The following is a 20,508-nucleotide window of genomic DNA, read 5'->3' as shown; positions in this document are numbered from 1 at the left end:
GTGTAATCCCAGACAATCTGAATAGAAGGACAGCAATTCAGTCCTGGCCACTCAGAAGACCCTTCCTTGAAGACCTCAGCACATGTCCCCTACAACAGTTTCCCACAGGATCAGGCTTCAGCTTTTACCTCTTACTAAGCTTCTCCCCCAACCCCCACCCCAGTGGTGCTAATGGTAAAGAACCTGTCTGCCACTGCAGGTAGATTTAAGAGTTGTGGGTTGGATCCCTGGGTCAGGAAGATCCCCTGGAGGAGGAAATGGCAACCCATTCCAGTATTCTTGCCTGGGAAATCCAATGGACAGAGGAGCCTGGCGGGCTACAGTCCATGGAGTGGTGAAGAGTCCTAGGCGACTGAATGACTAAGCACGCCCGCAGGCATGCAAGGCATGTGACCCATCCCGATTTGTCCCAGTTTGTGACTTTTCTCCATTCCCCTGTAGTTTGTAAATCTGTTTATTTACTTTGATCTGAATCAATCTCATACTTTCCAACCACTCTAGTTTTCTCAACCCTATTTGCTATCATCTCCAGTCCAGTTAGACTACTTTCCACATTCTCTTAAAAAGCCTCACTGACAGTGATACAGCAGCACAGAAACACTTACACATACACATTTCATATCACTTCTTCCGGAGCCATGTTTCTCTTCCCATTCTAGTCAGTTATTTTTTCAGATTATACAGTTCATCTCTCTCTCTCTGTCTCTCTGCATGTTGCATTCTCTCCTTTTTTCCTATTTCTAATCTCCATATTTTACCTCCTTTACTTGCTTTATTTATTTTTGTTGTTGTTTTGTTTTGTTTGTTTGTTTTAAAGAGACCTTTGAATGATAGGACCTAGACTTATTTTTTACATCTTTCTTGAAACAACAAAAGTTATGGAACTGGCTACTTTGGGCCAACCTGTACTCATTCTTGAGCCTGAGATTTTGCTTTTGTATTCCAATGCCTTGTTCTTTCTCTCTTCATTAATGACCCATTTGTGTAGATTCCTGTTTTCTTTCTTTCTATCTTTCTTTTCTTCTTCCTTCTTTCCACCCTTCCTTTCTCTGTCCTTTCCTATCTCCCGTTCTTATTTCCTTCCTTCTTTCTTCTTGTAATTTTCTTTTTAAACAACACCACTCATGTCCCTACTTGCTCACCAACTTGCTTCACACACCCTAAACTACAGCAACATTTCTTCTAGCTTTCCCGCTGCTCCCCCAATCCTTTGGGACCCATAGATAGAGGGTGGGTCTTAGACATGATGCTAAGTCACTTCAGTCGTGTCTGACTCTGTGTGACTCCATAGACGGCAGCCCACCAGGCTTCCCTGTCCCTGGGATTCTCCAGGCAAGAACCTGGAGTGGGTTGCCATTTCCTTCTCCAATGCATGAAAGTAAAAAGTGAAAGTGAAGTCGCTCAGTCATGTCTGACTCTTAGCCACCCCATGGACTGCAGCCTATCAGGCTCTTCCGTCCATGGGATTTTCCAGGCAAGAGTACTGGAGTGGCATGCCATTGCCTTCTCCGGGGTCTTAGACATGAGATAGGTTAATTGTCTGGGAAGAATATCTAATTAATTGTCAAAGTAGTAGGTGCTATGAGAAGACAATTGTCACTGAATGAAGAAGATGACTTTTGTGATATACTCTCAAAGGAGAAAGCAAGAGTATATCCATACATGAACATGATTTTGCATATCAGTTCAGTTCAGTTCAGTTGCTCAGTCTTGTCCGACTCTTTGTGACCCCATGGACTGCAGCATGCCAGGCCTCCCTATCACCAACTCCTGGAATTTACCCAAACTCATGTCAATTGAGTCAGTGATGCCACCCAATAATCTCATCCTCTGTTCTCCCTTTCTCCTCCTGCCTTCAATCTCTCCCACCATCAGGGTTTTTCAAATGAGTCAGCTCTGTGCATCAGGTGGCCAAAATATTGGAGTTTCAGCTTCAACATCAGTCCTTCCAATGAATATTCAGCACTGGTTTCCTTTAGAATAGACTGGTTGGGTCTCCTTGAAGTCCAAGGGACTCTCAAGCGTCTTCTCCAACACCACAGTTCAAAAGCATCAATTCTTCATTGCTCAGCTTTCATTATAGTCCAACTCTCACATCCATACATGACCACTGGAAAAACCATAGCCTTAACTAGATGGACTTTGTTGACAAAGCAATGTCTCTGCTTTTTCAATATGCTATCTGGGTTGGTCATACCCTTTCTTCCAAGGAGTAAGCATCTTTTAATTTCATGGCTGCAGTCACCATCTGCAGTGATTTTGAAGCCCCCTAAAATAAAATCTGCCACTGTTTCTGCTATTTCCCCATCTATTTCCCATGAAGTGATGGGACCGGATGTCATGATCTTAGTTTTATGAATATTGAGCTTTAAGCCAACTTTTTCATTCTCCACTTTCACTTTCATCAACAGGCTTTTAGTTCCTCTTCTCTTTCTTCCATAAGAGTGGCATCGTCTGCATATCTCAGGTCATTGATATTTCTCCCGGCAGTCTTGATTCCAGCTTGTGCTTCTTCCAGCACAGCGTTTCTCATGATGTACTCTGCATTTAAGTTAAATAAGCAGGGTGACATTATACAGCCTTGATATACTCCTTTTCCTATTTGGAACCAGTCTGTTCCATGTCCGGTTCTAACTGTTGCTTCCTGACCTGCATACAGGTTTCTCAAGAGACTGATCAGATGGTCTGGTCCTCCCATCTCTTTCAGAATTTTCTACAGTTTATTGTGATCCACACAGTCAAAGACTTTGGCATAGTCAATAAAGCAGAAATAGATGTTTTTCTTGAACTCTTTTGCTTTTCTGATTATCCAGCAGATTTTGGCAAATTGATCCCTGGTTCCTCTGCCTTTTCTAAAACCAGCTTGAACATCAGGAAGTTCATGGTTCACATATTGCTGAAGCCTGGCTTGGAGAATTTTGAGCATTACTTTACTAGCATGTGAGATGAGTGCAATTGTGCAGTAATTTGAGCATTCTTTGGCATTACCTTTCTTTGGGATTGGAATGAAAACTGACCTTTTCCAGTCCTGTGGCCACTGCTGAGTTTTCCAAATTTGCTGACATATTGGGTGCAGCACTTTTACAGCATCATCTTTTAGGATTCGAAATAGCTCAACTGGAATTCCATCACCTCCACTAGCTTTGTTTGTAGTGATGCTTCCTAAGGCCCACTTGACTTCATATTCCAGGATGTCTAGCTCTAGGTGAGTGATCACACCATCGTGATCATCTGGGTCATGAAGATCTTTTTTTTACCTCTTCTTAATATCTTCTGCTTCTGTTAGGTCCATACCTTTTCTGTCCTTTATTGAGCCCATCTTTGCATGAAATGTTCCCTTGGTATCTCTAATTTTCTTGAAGAGATCTCTAGTCTTTCCCATTCTGTTGTCCTCTATTTCTTTGCACTGATCCCTAAGGAAGGCTTTCTTATCTCTCCTTGGGGATGGTCTTGATAACTATCTCCTGTATAATGTGACAGACTTCTGTCCATTGTTTATTAGGCACTCTGTCTATCAGATCTCATCCCTTAAATCTATTTCTCACTTCCGCTGTATAATTGTGAAGGATTTGATTTTGGTCATACCTGAATGGTCTAGTGATTTTCCCTACTTTCTTCAATTTAAGTCTGAATTTGGCAATAAGGAGTTCATGATCTGAGCCACAGTCAGCTCCCAGTCTTGTTTTTGGTGACTGTATAAAGCTTCTCCATTTTGGCTACAAAGAATTTATCTGATTTTGGTACAATAGTAGATATAATGGTCATCTGAGTTAAATTCACCCATTCCAGTCCATTTTAGTTCACTGATTCCTAAAATTTTGACGTTCACTCTTGCCATCTCCTGTTTGACCACTTCCAATTTGCCTTGATTCATGGACCTAATATTCCAGGTTCCTATGCAATATTGCTCTTTACAGAATGAGACCTTGCTTCTATCACCAGTCACATCCATAACTTGGTGTTGTTTTTGCTATGGCTCCATCTCTTCATTCTTTCTGGAGTTATTTCTCCACTGATCTCCATTTAAAATACTTTGAATTTTTTTCCTATAGAGATAAATAACAGAATAGAAGCAGTGAGATGAAAGGGTAAGAGTAACTTTCATTTAATTTTCAAAAAATACTAATTGATTGTATTTCAGAGTGTAAATAATAAAATAAGTTGAAAACTTTAAGGGTTGTGATAAAGAGAATGCTGGAATTAAGAGTATACCTAAGTTAGTAAAACCTGCCTCTCCTTTTATTTAATAAATATTTTTCTGTTATAAAGAAAATACAGTTAAAGTAATTTAGAGAAAGAAAAGTAAAAAATGAAGAAATCCATGACTCTGCCCTACAGAAATGACCGTAGATGTCAACATTTTAATACCTTATCCTTTTTCTATATTTAAGGACAGTCATCTTACAAAATTAGAATCATATATTACCTGGAGCTTGTTTTTTTTTTTTTTTTTCTATTTCTGCTCTTTTTTACCTAAGGTTCATATTTTGTGACTTGACAATAATAATAAGTCCTAAAATAATGATTTTAAATGGCTGTATAACACAAATTGTTATACTCATTCTCAGTTTTGTAGACAATATAAACAACTTTATATAAAAATATTGGTCTATCTCACTGAGGAGTTTCTTAACAAAAGAGTCTGCCTTCTTCACGATAGAATCATTGACTTAACACTTTCTTAATTCAATGTTTCTGAGACTCCTTCCCCAGCTCAGAGCCTGTTCACTGGCAGATTCCTCTCTGGAAGTGTTGTCTCCTATATGTTATCATGATAGACCTCTACATTGTGCTTCAGTTACTGCTCTAACATTATCATACCAGAGACATATTTCCCTGAGCAGCTATATAAAATATAATGCCCACCATCTCCAAATTCATTCATTATCCCTCTGGTCCGCGTTACTTTTCATCTTAGTGTCAGCAGTACCCAACATGGTATGTTCACTTGTTTCTTGTCTCCCTTTACCTCCTAGAGTCTGAGTTAAATGAGAACAGATTCTATTTTGTTAAATACTTTATCCCCATTGCCTCAAACAATGCCTGGCACATAGTAAGTGATAGAGAAATATCTGTTTAATAAATAAACAAATAAAAAGAAAAAATGCAGGAATCTTGGTGCATGGAAGCTAGTTGCTTTCTACAAAGCTTGTTCCAATTTATACACTCATAAGCATAGAATAACCCACTTAGAATATTACTTTTAAAATTGTCAAACAATAGGAAATCTTGTACTATATTTCAATGTTACTTTAGTTTTTATTTATTTTATCTCTTCTTTGAATTATCTGTTCCTTTTATATTTTTCATCAAGGTGGTTGTTTCTTTCAAAGAATGTGCCAGAGTCTGTATGCATTATGTTGAAATTTTTCATATTTTTATAGTCATTTTCCATTTTTCATCGCATTCTCTCAATTTTTCCTTATGTTTTATGACATCTTAGATAAAATGAGTAGAATCGATTATTTTAGGAGTTCTTCCAGTGAGCTCACCTACACTGTTGCTATAGATTTCAAACTTGTCTTCCTATTTTTTAAAAATTTGTCATCCTTATCACTTCAATGACTTTTTTGGAGAGTCTTTATTTTTTTTCTTTTCTTGATAATACAGTGCTCGCTTTTATTTTGGCTTTCCCTTTAGTGATGTATACATATTTTTGAAGTAGTTCTACTATAAAATATACATTAAACTCTTCTTAAAAACATAATTCAGTACAAAAATATTATATTTATAAATGTCCCATATTTATTTCTTTGGCTGTGCTGTTCTTTGTTGTGGCGAGCAGCCTCTTTAGTTGCAGCATATGAACTCTTAGTTTCGACACGTGTGAGGTAGTTCCCTGCCCAGGGATCAAATCCCAGCTTCCTGTCTTGGGAGCATGGAGTCTTAAACACTGGGCCATCTGGGAAGTCCCTGGAGTGTCATTTCTTATTTTCACTTTGTTTTTTTCCTTAATATCCACTATTCTCTTTTCCTTTTAAAAATGTGCATTTCCATTGTATTTTCTTTATTTTAGGCCACTTCCTTCTTACATTAACGGGATCGGGATCATGTCTTCAAGAATTCTGCTTAAAATTCCTTTTTTAATATAGGATTTATTCAGTTGTTGCTCTTCTTTTGCTAATGCTCTTTTCCCATTTTCTCCATCATATTTTAAATATATATTTATATATTTTATTTTAATATATTTTCTCCATCATATTTTCCCCATTTTCTCCATCATATTTGTATACACTTTATATTTGTTTTTCATTTGTTTAACACTAAATTAGCTTATCCAATTTCATGTGTACACCCAGATGACACCTGTTGTTTTCTTACCATCCATTTCTTGCTGGTGAAATCCCCTTCTTGTCACCCTGCTGGTTGACAGCTTGGTGTGCAGATCTCCAAGAAGCATACATGGAGTGCAATTTCACTCTCTAAAAAGTAGAGGCTGTCTCTTGTATATCAAACCTTGTTGTTTCAGAAGCAGGAAAAGCTGCAATTCCTAACATGTGCCTTTCTCCACTATCTTCCTACTTCTGCTACCATCTACATTGCTTTAACCAAATTTTAGGGTATAAGATGTCACATGGTAATCTTCTCTCTCTCCCTTCCAATTTTCAAATACTAATGTCACAATAGGAAAAGATGGTACTGTGAAGATATACCTTTATTTGTCCCAAGAAGCAGCACTTTCTATTGATACCCAATAAAATCATGATAATCCAGGTTTTGGCAGGGGGAAGTAGAGTGGCTCAGTTATGTCTGACTCTTTGTGACCCCATGGACTATATAGCCTACCAGGCTCCTCCATCCATAGGATTTTCCAGGCAAGAGTACTGGAGTGGGTTGCCACTTCCTTTTCCAAGAGATCTTCCCGACCCAGGGATAGAACCCAGGTCTCCCACTTGTAGGCAGATGCTTTACTCTCTGAGCCACAAGGAGGGCAGGGGGAGAGGATCCATTAATCAGAATACAATTAATCAAGAAATGTTTAAATACTTTCTTGACTTTCAAATGAATAGGACTAGTCTGTCTATGTGTATAGACCATTCAATGTTTTTTCTTTGTTTTTTCCAATGTTTTTTCTTAGTCCAATAGCATTAGCTTTAGAAGAATGGTAAAGAGCTTGTCTCTTTAAACTTAGTTTTTAGGATTGTTGTAAGATGTGTTTTTCTGTGTAGCTGTTTTAGTAGAAAATTGGTTGAAATCAACTTATGATGGCAGGAGTTATAGAAAACTGGCAGTTTGATAGTAAAGTTTTTTAAGCCTTTCATTTTAGTTCATCTGTACCTCTATCCAAAAGTGACTACCTTCCAAAGCATTGCAGGGAAAAATGTGTAGATATAGAATAAAATCCTTATGGGAAATTTCAACACCATATAATGTCACTAATATTTTGTCATTATTATACAATGCTTAGAAATTTTGCTTATAACTTCATATAGAAATATCATACTCTATCATTTTGAATGTCTTTTTAATTAACTGAAAGATAATTTAAAATTATTTTTATTTTTATTATGTATTCTAACTTCATATCTGTAAATACAAATATCTGGTGGTAAAGCTACCTAAACTATTAAATCTCTTTTCAAATTAGTTGAATTTAGCAAAAATTATCTGAAATTTTTGTTTAAATTATCATGGCATATAGAGTAGTAGACTTTTTCTCTATAAAACTTAGATGGAACTGAGGGGGGAACAAATTGACAAACTATTTCCAATGTTATCCTAGTAGTAATCTTTTTGATGAAAGAGACCCCATTTCACAAAGTGGATTATTTTCATAATCTGTGTGTAATTAAAATATGTCTATGTATGTTTTAGCCAACTGGCCATAAGAAAATATCCCAGCCTACGAATTCACTAACGTTCTTTTAAATGGTGGTGTATATTTTGTTTTATGTAGGTTATCAGCGACCCTTCTGCACTTATCATAAAATCTTTTGTTTTTAGCATGCTGAAACTGCTGCAGAAGAAGTCAGATCCTTGAGGTGGTGACTGTAAACTTCTAATGTTTAAGACTGGGGACCTTGTTGACTATTAGGAGATAGCTGTCAGTTTTTAATAAGAGAACAAGAAAATAAAACTTGTTCTTCATAACGGATGAAAATGGAATATAGAATTACAGGGTGGTGTTGAATCATGGAATTTCTGAAGACTAGGCACAGCCTCTTGAGAAACCTATATGCAGGTCAGGAAGCAACAGTTAGAACTGGACATGGAACAACAGACTGGTTCCAAATAGGAAAAGGAGTACATCAAGGCTGCATATTGTCACCCTGCTTATTTAACTTCTATGCAGAGTACATCATGAGAAATGCTGGGCTGGAAGAAGCACAAGCTGGAATCAAGATTGCTGGGAGAAATATCAATAACCTCAGATATGCAGATGACACCACCCTTATTGCAGAAAGTGAAGAGGAACTAAAGAGCGTCTTGATGAAAGTGAAAGTGGAGAGTTAAAAAGTTGGCTTAAAGCTCAACATTCAGAAAACAAAGATCATGGCATCTGGTCACATCACTTCATGGGAAATAGATACGAGAACAGTGGAAACAGTGTCAGACTTTACTTTTTGGGGCTCCAAAATCACTGTGGATGGTGATTGCAGCCATGAAATTAAAAGACAATTACTCCTTGGAAGGAAAGTTATGACCAACCTAGATGGCACATTCAAAAGCAGAGACATTACTTTGCCAACAAAGGTCCATCTAGTCAAGGCTATGGTTTTTCCAGTGGTCATGTATGGATGTGAGAGTTGGACTATGAAGAAAGCTGAGCGCTGAAGAATTGATGCTTTTCAACTGTGGTGTTGGAAAAGACTCTTGAGAGTGCCTTGGACTGCAAGGAGATCCAACCAGTCCATGCTAAAAGAGATCAGTCCTGGGTATTCTTTGGAAGGAATGATGCTAAAGCTGAAACTCCAACACTTTGGCCACCTCATGCAAAGAGTTGACTCATTGGAAAAGACTCTGATGCTAAGAGGGATTGGGGGCAGGAGGAGAAGGGGACGACAGAGGATGAGATAGCTGGATGGCATCACTGACTCGATGGACGTGAGTTTGAGTGAACTCCGGGAGTTGGTGATAGACAGGGAGGCCTGGTGTGCTGCAGCAAAGAGTCGGACACGACTGAGTGACTGAACTGAACTGAGGCACCTTTTAGGCAATAATTAATAATTCTTTTTTTAGTAGTTAGAATTCTTGATTTTCCGCATCTCTATTGCCTACATATACTCAAACTTTGGAATAATACTTGCTTTCAATATATAAAAATGTTACAACTGAATCATTAAAATGTGCCAAGACATTATTATTACTGTCATTGTTATTTCTATTATTATCTAACTTTTAAATTTAGTTTTATTTTTTATTGTTACTACAGGGGAAAAGTTTTAAAGGGAAGTTTGATTTTTCTTTTTTTGAGATATAGTTGACACATAACATTCACTTAGTTTTAGGGATATAACATAGTGATTTGATACTGGTTATAACTGATTTTTTTTTAACTTAGAGGCAATGTTAAATTAAATCTATCAGTTACTCCTATTGAATATTGGGGAAAAAAAATGGAAACTCATTTTTGCCCTAACCTCCATTCATAACTAATTTTAACACTTTAATTACTAAATTCTTTATTGCCACAGTTTTCAAAATTGATCCTATCCACTAGATAATATTGTCTGATCCTATTTCTCTCACCTGCTTTATTCGTTCTTGGATTTTTGATTTGTCTTATCTTAGTAAGATAATGTCCAGTTTGAAGATAATGCCATTGGTCAACTAAAGATTATGGGATTGAAATACCAAGCTCAGCATCCAGATGTGATATTACCATTCCTATAGAAAGTTGCACCAGATGATGTTTTGTGGCTTCCCCAAGTAAATAGGATGCAAGAAATGTGGATGTGGCAGATTCATCTTTTTAATGATGGCTAGGGGAGTCAGACATGACTGAAGTGACTTAGCAGCAGCAGGGAGGTGCTTAGGCTTCCTGTGTGGCTCAGCAGTAAAAGAATCCACCTGCAATGCAGGAGCCACAGGAAATGCAGGTTCGATCCCTGGGTTGGGAAGATCCCCTGGCGGAGGGCATGACAACCCACTCCAGTATTCTTGCCTGGAGAATCCCATGGACAGAGTAGCCTGGCTCGCTAGTCCTAGGATCTCAAAGAGTCCAACATGACTGAGGCCACTGAGCAGGCATGCATGCATTGGGGGGTGGTCATTGTCTGTATAATTGCTATAAAATGCTATACAACTCTTTAATTGGATTATATTATCCAAAAGCATAAATGTGATTTGAAATAAAATTCCATTATATTTTTGTGTCATTATTTTATTGATGATGGTGGCTATTATTTTTAAAGTGTTTTTCTTTGAAGAATATGCAAACAATGTATGAAGTTCAAACAAACCTGCAGTTTTAAAAGATTGCTTTTCTCTTTAGTGTTTCACTTGTTTTCTGTTATTTTGAACTCTTATTTTTATGTGTATTTTAAAAAGAGGAAGCATTTGTCTTAGCTAGAGAACAAGATTTAATTAAAGTAGTTATGAATAAGAGAAATAGTGACGTTAAGATAATATGTAATCTTGAAAGAGTTTAAAGTAACTATTCCTATCTCCCAAAGTGGTATGATTTCAATTTTCCTATGCTTAGAGAACTTTGTTTATAGTAGTTTAACTTTGCGATTAGATATAATAAGTCAGTATCTTTAAAGAGAATGAAGCTAAAACAAAACCTAAGAACCAAGGTTATTAAGTGATATCTGTGACTATACAATGCATTATTTTGTCACTTCTATATTCCCAGCTTGAAATTTAATATAAAAGAAATACTTCATTGTTTTGTTCTAAAATTTGACCCAACATGGAAAAAATACATTGTCTTGGACTTCTTAATAGAAAAAATAAATAAATAAAAATCTTTGACTGAATTAAGAGCTGTTCCTGCAAAAAGAAACTTGGAATATTTATTTACCTTTAGTCTATTTCATTTCTTTAGCATATTTTTTCTTAAAAATATTTCTAGATAGTAGTGTCTGCTTGGTTTTGGTTATCTTAGCTGTAATAAATAGACTTGGGACCCCCGAAGGCACACCCCACACACTTATGCTGTGTGACCTAAGGTCACAAGTAATGGCTGCAAGCTAATTGATTGAGAAAGGCTTGTCTGGAGGGGCCTCTTTGCGTCCTCCCTTTACATTCCTAAGTTCTGTGAAAGAGGCACTAGCAGCTCAGACTGGCAAGGAAGGAAAAAAAGAGAGGAAGTTTCTCTGCGTTCTGATTACATTCTGAGTTCCCTGTAGTGAGCTTAACTTCTCTCCACCCACTTCTTACCAAGAACTCTCTCCCTTGAAGGTGAACAACTTAAAGCCTGAGCTCAGAGAGTTACCCGAAAAGTGATTTGAGTATTTATTGAACTGAAAGAACAAATTACCTACTTCAGGCGGTGGGAAGCGTATGGAAATTATATTAGAACTTCAGCAAAGTGCACAGCCGCATAATACAGAAGCCGAGACTCAGATTGACAGGCAAATAAGCCAGCTCGTGGAAGGGGCCTCTGGGTGGCAGCTCTGGGCTATTGGGTGTTGGACAACCATAGGCAAACTGAAATGGAACAGGGGCAGAAAATAGCACACTTTAACGCTGCGCAACCGTTGCTTTCTCATGGTGAGTGCAGATTTAAGATCCTATTTCAAATATACTTTCTATGCTGTAAAACAAGAAATCGTTTGTCCTTTGAGGGCAAAATCTAGCAGGAGCATTTCTTGAAAGTTCGTAGGCGATCTGGTTTTGTTTCTGCTTGATCTCACATTAAACTTGGCAGTGCTCACAGAGAAATACACTATTTGTATTGTCTTGCATGTCCTGTTGCTTAAAATTGTCCTTTTGTTTAAATCATGCTTCTCTTCAACCTGAATCAATATTGTTTTAGGCAAAGCATGTGTGGAATAGGTAATGAAGGAACCGTGGAGTGACGGAATATATGTAAACATTTCATTTAGTCCAACTTTGTGTCACTTCTCCCCAGCTTCACGTTTTGCCACCTTATCTCAGGAATATATAGCACAGTCTGTATGAAGAGAGCTTTGTGTTGAGAATTCCAGCGAGTTAAAGGGTCAGGGCCTGTGTGTTATCTGACTGCCAGTGAGACTCAATGGGGTGTCCTCTGATTTTTAATCTAAAATAGGGGGGGAAAGTGCATCTTTACATATTAAAAAGTAAGTGTGTTATGATTCCAACAGTTGCCTCCTTATAGTTTATGCATGTTATTCCTGGAAAAAGATTGTGTAAGCTTCTTTTGAGAAGCAGCGTGCAAACTTCTTTTGTTTCTTTTTGCCTGGTTTGCTCACATTTCATGGCAGAAACTTTGCACAGTTTTTTTTTTGTGTGTGTGTGTGTTTTTTTTAATTATTGTGAAACAATGCTGAGGAATTTTTAATCTCAGTGCAAATATACTGGAAGTTAGTAAGCTTGCTTGTTCTGGGGAGAAAAAAAATACCTCACTGTAAATTGTGCTTAATTCATAGTTTGGCCACATTTAAAATCCTGTTTTAAATGTGCTTTTGTTAAACAACAACAACAAAAAAAATCAGAGTCTACAGGGAGTACTTCTAGAATGTTATAGAAGAGATTCTTCTGCCAAAACTGCAAAGTCAGTATTATAATTTTTATAAGTGCCAAAATATTATTGCTATTGTTGACATTGTTCAAAAAGCAATTTTATTAGCAAGGTGACTGCATTAGATGTTACCAAATGAATGAGGGGGAAAATGTGTCTTCTGTATTGTTGATTTGATAGAATACAGAGTTCTATATTGTAATTGTGCTTCATGTTCATTTATACTTTTTAAAGAGGACCTGTGCAATACAAATTTTGAAAAATTATTTTAAAAATAAAATTTCCTAAACTCCCTATGTTTTGAGAATTATGGTTTCTGTTTGCTAAATTAAAAAAAGAAAAAATATATATTAGAGTAATTGTGAAGCTATAAAACTTTATACTAAAGGGAGGAAAGCTTTTAAGAAAGAACAAATATGTTTTTACTTAGAGGGCAATTTTGAAGCATTACTTTGCTCTTCTTTTCCTAAAGGTTTCTGGAAACCTTTCATCTGTTGCAGAACTAAGTCATAGTCTTGACTTTTATACAATAACTATAAGGATAATTATTTTTGAGCTATTCTTATGATTTGATACAAGCTTCTTTCAACAATTGCAAAACGTGACTGACAAATCCCTTTCTAAGAGAATAAGTTCATTATGTCCGTCACCTGTTACATTCATTCTGGTTTTTTTTTTTTTGCCTAATACACAGTTTTTCACTGTTTATTAGTGTTGCAAAGAATTGAAAACCTTTGTTTTTTAAGAGAAAATGTTGAAGTGTTCATTTGCCTGAGCGTTTTGAGGTTTTTAAAATTACGTTCTCATCAGAATCTCCCAAAGTATGATTATTAAATAATGCCATTTGTTATGATCTTTATATAAATGGTCAAAATAGGAGATGTAAATTGTTTGAGTTTTTCTTTTAATATGTCTCAGTAAGTAAAGTTAAGATACGACTGAAGCCCTAGAAAATTTCTCCCTTTGATATGAAGATTGTGGAAAAAAAAAAAGTTTACAGCTTACCTATTCCCTTTCAACCATTCTGAGACCAAAAATTAAAGAGAACTTTATTATTCTCCTCGGTTAGAATCTCTAACCGAAACTCAGGAAGTTAGCCTGCTTTGGGGAGGGGCTACAAAGAATAGGGTTCCCTCTAATGGAAGTACATGAATTGTGATAAACAAAGGATAGGAAGATGTACTGCCAAGTTTTACTAACATTTAATCTTAAGCTACTATCTTCAGTCTTTTCCATTCGTATTTACTTATTGATTGGTTACTGAGGTGAAGGCATATTTTAAAACCTTTTACAATATTCGATAACATTATTTTTAAGCCATAATTTTAAGAAGGTATATATTTTCTTACATAAGGCCATTTCTCCACAGATGTTTAAATTTTGTATTAGATTAATAGGAAACAATGGAAATATGTTCACAAATTAATATGCAGTTATCTCTCTGATTCCCACATAAAACATATTTGTGATTAACTGTCTTTTCCTTATATTACTGTATCACATTAGATTAAATGTGATTGGATTACTATATCACACACACACACAGAGTGTATGTGTATGTGTGTGGGTGTGTTTGCACTTGTGAGCTCACTGGACAGAGTGACCGAGTGGCCTGGACATATGCTAGGGTTATGACACTCTTTGACTTACTTCCTTAAATCTCATGGTCACTAAATATCAGGGTTTGTTCTATATGCTGGCAGCAGTAGACATCTGTTGCAGTGAATTTATGCCTTCTCTATGGAGGATGAATACCATATTGGCTGTGTTCTTGTTTCAATTACATTCATCAATTTGTTTTTTAAGATGAATTATGCTATCAAAATATAGGACAGAATCTACAGAATTAGATTCTATCATCTCTGACAAATTATGAGTCCTCAAAGACTTTCGTAGAGAGTGACCGTATGGTTTTTATTACCCTCCTCATGAGGTAGAAAGCATAGTCATTGCTCATTTTTCTAGACGCTTTGATCTTAGGAGTAGCATCTTTCTTAAATTGTGGAAATTTTAAAAATTTTCGTTTCAAATATGGCTTCTTTTACCATTAGCTCTAATCTCTTTTTCTAGAACATCCTAGTATATGTGTGTTGAAGCTTCACAATATATCATACATATCTTAAGTTCTCTTTCATAATATAATCTTTCTGTGCTATGACTTTTTGTGTGTGAATTACTGATTTTTTGTGTATGTGGATTTCTTCCAATTTACTAATTCTTGTTTTGACTCTATCCATTCCAGAATTTTTTTGACTATATTTTCTCCCCTGGGAATTCTAATTAATTCTTATACCACTTTTATTGTTTCATCTCTACTAACTTTCTTGTAAATTGTATTGCTGATATTTCTAACTTCACTCTTCAAGGCTTCTAACATGCTTATTTTGAAATTCTGAAATTGATCTATTATTTTCATGTATCTGGAATGACTTCATTGACTGATTTTGTGAAAAATTTTCCTCACAGTCTTTTTATATAATTTTACATGTCTTGGAATTTTGGTTTTCAGGCTCAATTGAGTGAGAGGGATTTTTAAAAATTCTTTAAATTTCTCTGTCTTTGTTAGCCTCACCTCACTATTATGGTCATAGAGTTGGGGCCCTGCACCCTCTCCATTCCCAGCTCAGAATCTCTGGTAATGGCTGTACGTTATCTAGTCACCACGTCAAAAAGCAGTTGTCCCAGCTGCTGACTGCCATGTTGTACCTGCTGCCTGGGGCCTCCCTACTGAGCAGTCTATGTAATCCACGGCTCCAGGGAGAGATGGTTCTTCACCTTCCTGTTATCTTACACTCGGATTTTAATCAGTAAACACAGCACTGTTTCTCACCCCTTATGTGCAAGTGTGGCACCCTGGTTACCTTACAGATAGAGAAATGCTTGTCTCGTATTCCAAAAACCAACCATTGCCCTGCAGCTCACTTTCTATTGCTATGCTATCTCTGGCCCACAGAAGGATTGGCTTTTTTTGCTTATCACTTTTACATGATCTCATTTAATATTTTACTTATTGCAGTTATATGTGGGAAGCAAAGGCAAGAGATTCAAGCCCTATTCTTGACATCTTTGTAAGTTTCCCAACCAATGGGCTTTGGAATCAGAAAACGTGGGTTCAAATTCTAACTCATTTATTACCTTAGGATAAGTCTTTAATTTCTTAAAAGTCTCCATTTTTTCCCAGCAAAGATACTGATAGCTATGCTTGTCTCATAATGCTGTTCTAAGCGCTGATTTAGATAATGCATGGAAAGCAGCTAGCCTTGAGGTTAGCTATATTAAATATCCAAATTCTAGGAAGTAAAATAGCAACCAAAATAAAGCCAGATTCTACCAACAAATCATGGAGTGAATAGATATGGTAATTCTTGTTTCTTGTATTCTGAGAAAATGAAACATTATTTTTGATAGCTAAAATTTTAAAGCTGAATGTCCAGTGCACGTCTAACAGGTAAATGTTCTGTTACAATACCCACGTACCCTAGGGCTTGCATGCTTAGTTGCCTGGTTGTATCCTACGCTTTGCAGCCCTTTGGACTGTAGCCTGCCAGACTCCTCTGACCATGGGATTTTCCAGGCAAGAATACTAGAAGGGGTTATCATTTCCTCTTCCAGGGGATCTTTCTGACCCAGAGATCGAGCCCCAATTTCCTGTGTCTCCTTCATTGCAGGTGGATTCTTGATGCCTGGAGCCGTCAGGAAACCCCACATACCTTAGCAATTATATTTTGCTAAAAATATATAAAAAATATATTTCAGAGAATTTCAGTAAAACACAAAGCGTTTTGCAAAATGATCTCTTGGTGTAGTTATTCTAAATCCAAAGTAAAGTTATCTTTAAGCACAGTAGAAGAATGTGAGATAGTGCTATGAGAAAATGTTTGTGGAATGTTCTTTTGATTTTTTGGCTTTTTCTTTTGACTTTATTAACAGTTACATATAATACATGTTAAATAAATGTATAGAGTTTACAAATTATTATATACATATATATTTTACATATATAGGTTACAGTTATAGGTATATTACAGTTTCACCCCAGAATGGGTTTCAGTAATAGTGAAAAAAGAAGGAAGGAGGGTCTACTGAAAGGCCTTCAGGAGACTTGTTTTGTAGTTTTGTAGCTAATTTGTAACATTAGTATCTTTTCAAAATATCTGCTCTGATGGATTAGGATTCAAATTGACAATACTGGTAAAGGGTATGTTTAGTTAGGAGTGGGGCGGGAATGAGTTTCTGAAAAGGTTTTCAAGATGAAGACTATGTGAGCAGTACACGAAGAGCTTCTCCTCTGTACATTGAAGGGGCACTGAAGTCACTTCCAAATGTCTGCTATTTCAACAACACTGCATAAAACATCATTTGTATATGTCCCTTGTGAGCATGTGGAGCTTTTTATTTTTAGGGTATACATCCAAAAGTGAAATCACTGGGTTGTGAGACGTATGTGGCCTCAGTTTTGTAAGTCTCCAAATTACTCTCCTAAATAGTAAAATTATTCTCTAACAGTGCTGTACAAATTTCTGCTTCCTTCAGAAGTTATTCGAGTACCCTTTGGCCCACGTTCTTTTCAGCCTTAAATGTTGCCCAATGTTTTAATTTTGGAAATCTGTTGAGTAAAATAGTATACTAAACTTCTTCAGCTTGATTTGCTTTTATTCCTATGAACTCAGGGGCTTTGCTGGTGGTGCTAGTGGTAAAGAACACCTTTACCCATGCAGGACACACAAGAGATGTGAGTTCTATCCCTGGGTTGGGAAGATGCCCTGGAGGAGAGCAGGACAACCTACTCCAGTATTCCTGCCTGGAGAATCCCATGGACAGAGGCTATAGGCCATAGTGTTGCAAAGAGTCAGACACGGCTGAAGCAACTAAGCATGGACAATGAATTCAGAAAGATTTCCAATGAATTCCTAAAGATAGGTGAGCAATGGATGGACACTTTAGTTAGAAAGAGACTACAATAGGCTACTCATTTTTTAATGTGAATGTATCTTTATTTATTGACAATTCAAATGCTCTCTCTGGCTAATGGCTTGTTATACCTTTGCCAATTTTTTTTTTTTTTTTTGGTTAGGTTGTTTGTCTTTTTTTCATAGACTTATTGGCATCATTTATTTATTCCATCTGCCTTTCTCCCCACCATAGATCCCTTCACAGAGTGTCTTCTTGAATATAAAGCAAATAAAATCAGAGTTTTATCCCTTCTTTTTATATACAGTATTTTAAACCATGCTTTGGTTGTGTAATATACTATGGAGTTATTTCAAGAAATGTAAGAAACTATGTTGCAAACTGTGAGGGATGAACACTTGAACACAATACACAGTATACCCATTGAGAACTTGGTTTTGCATGTGACTTTAAGAGAATTATAAAGCATTACAGGAATTTAGAGAGAAGATATTTATGTTCCCATTGAAAATTTTATATTCTTCAAAACAGTTGAGAATTATGTATTAGGAAATATGATTTATTCCTACTTTTAACCCAGCATTTTAAATATTACATTTTCTATACCTGTGGAAAGTTTGCAAATTGTAATTAAAGAAAACATATATTAAGGGCCTACTATATATCAACTGTGACAAGTATTAGTGAAGATGTAAGAATGAACAAAGCAGATAATCCTCGAATTCATGGGAGGTGGAGCCTGAGAGGTAAATGACAACGAGGGAAGAGTGTATACAGTGTAAAACAGACATTCATCGACAGAACACCCAGATGTCAGGCTGAAGTACGTTTGAGAAGTAAGGACAGCCAAATAGGCATGGGGAAGGCTCCAGGCAAAGGACAGATGCACAATATTATGAGTTTGAGAAACTGCTAGAAGCTTAAATTGGATAGAGTAGAATTTTAGGGATGATGAGAGGTTGAGAAGAAACTACAGAGATTAGTACTGGCTCAGTTTTGAACAGCCTAGTTTGGATTTTACCCTAAGTGCACTAGAGACCCGTTTAAAGAGTTTAATATGGCTGCCCATTTGTCAGATATTGTCTTAGTTTGATAGAACCATATCCTGAGAGATGAATGATAGTGAAAACCATAACAATTGATATATTTCTCAAGAAATTACATAATCTGACTACTATAGTTAATTAGAGGGTTCAAAAGAAGGTTTCAAATTATGTGTTAATGAGCAATGTTTACATGCTTTCTCTTTCACACACACACATATATATATATATATGATTATATGTGTGTGTGTGTGTGTGTGTGCATGCGTGTGCATGCATGCATGCATGCTCACTCAGTTGTATCTGACTTGCAACCTCATGAATCATAGCCCGCCAGGCTCCAATGTCCAGACAACTATACTGTAATGAGTTGCCATTTCCTACTCCAGGGGAACTTCCTGACCCAGGGATCAAACCCACATCTCCACCATTTCCTTTATTGGCAGGCAGATCCTTTACCACTGAGCCACCTGGGAAGCCCATATACATACATATATATATATATATATATATATATATATATATATATATATATATATGTATGTGTATATGTGTATAAAATCCTCATTAAATTAAAAAACTTGTCATTGACTAAAAAATTTAAGAATCACTAAGGTAAACTAAGAACAGTAGTTGATTTTTCAGTTATGGAAACAGATGGAAATCCTGCCATTTGCAACGAGATGGATGAATCCTGAGAGTATTATAGTAAGTGAAATGTCAAAGAGAGAAAGATAAATGCTGTATGATTTTGCCTATATATGAAATCTAAAAACCAAACTTATAAAAACAGGTAACAGATCGGTGGTTGCCAGACGTAAGGGGAAGGGAGAGGGGGAAATAAATGAAGGTGATTAAAAGGTACAAACTTCCAGTTATAAAATAGATAAATCTTGGGTTGTAATGTATTGCATGTGGACCATAGTTAACAATATTGCATATTTGAAAGTTGTTATGAGAGTAGACTTTACAGCTTCTCATTACAAGAAAAAAATTGTTAAATACATGAGGTGATGAATATTAAGTAAGCATTGTGGTAATCATTTCAGTGTATACTTACATATATTACATCATTATTTTGGAGCTTCCCTGTAACTCAAATGGTAAAGAACTTGCCTGCAATACAGGAAACCTGGGTTCGAATCCTGGGTCAGGAAGATCCTCTGGAGAAGGGAATGGCAACCCACTACAGCATTCTTGCCTGGAGAATCCCATGGACAGAGAAGCCTGGTGAGCTACATTCCATGGAGTCGCAAAGAATTGGACACGACTGAGTCTAACACTACTACTATGTTGCATATCTTAAATTTATAAAATGTTATATGTCAGTTATATTTCAGTAAAATTGGAGTGAAAAAAAAGACAAAAAAAAACCCTGTAGTTGGCCAGAAAAAACCCTTGAGAAAATCAGTACTTAAGGAACAGATAGAGAAGGACAAGTTCAAAAGGAAATAAAGAATGACCAGAAAAATAGCAGAGAGAATCATAGAAGCCTAGTGTGTTAAACACTTGGTAGTTAAAAGAAAAGGATTCCAATATTAAGTTCCTCAAATAAAATAAAACTTTATTCTCTGACCCTGTAAGCCAGTCCATGTATGCCAGGGGGCCACTCTGCTCTTCCAGGTCACTCAGGAACCTAGGAAGAGAGAAGAACCAAAGTGCAGAGGCAGCATCCTGTCCCTAAGTTGAAGACAGCCTAGAAACTAGATATGATATTCTGCTCTGTTCTACTCACCTAAATTTAGTCACACAGCCATGGCTAGAAGCAAGAAAACTGGGAAATGTAGTTTCCACTTGGGTGGCCATGTGATTAGAAAGAGAGGAAGAATGAATTTTGGGAGAATAACCAGCGGTTACTTCACCAACATTTTAAGTTAAAAAAACACTTCGTGATTAGAAAGTGATATGTGTGTGCATGTGTGTGTGTGTGTGTGTACCTATTTA

General features: G+C 36.4%; 1 long non-coding RNA gene across 3 annotated transcripts in view; it reads left to right on the top strand.

Moving 5' to 3' along the window:
* LOC113895402 overlaps positions 1–20,508 on the top strand; it is a 675,663-nt gene that overhangs the window by 218,243 nt on the left and 436,912 nt on the right. For 2 of the 3 annotated variants that reach the window (XR_003511839.1, XR_003511834.1), the window contains exon 1: positions 10,136–11,658. The exons of the other annotated variant lie outside the window; for it this stretch is intronic. This is a non-coding gene — a long non-coding RNA (uncharacterized LOC113895402). Of the gene's footprint in view, positions 1–10,135; positions 11,659–20,508 lie in introns of those variants that run through there. 3 annotated transcript variants of the gene reach the window in all.

Source organism: Bos indicus x Bos taurus, chromosome 1 (assembly GCF_003369695.1).
Source record: "Bos indicus x Bos taurus breed Angus x Brahman F1 hybrid chromosome 1, Bos_hybrid_MaternalHap_v2.0, whole genome shotgun sequence".
Classification (NCBI taxonomy): Eukaryota; Metazoa; Chordata; class Mammalia; order Artiodactyla; family Bovidae; genus Bos; species Bos indicus x Bos taurus.
This window is presented reverse-complemented; position numbering and strand designations above follow the sequence as displayed.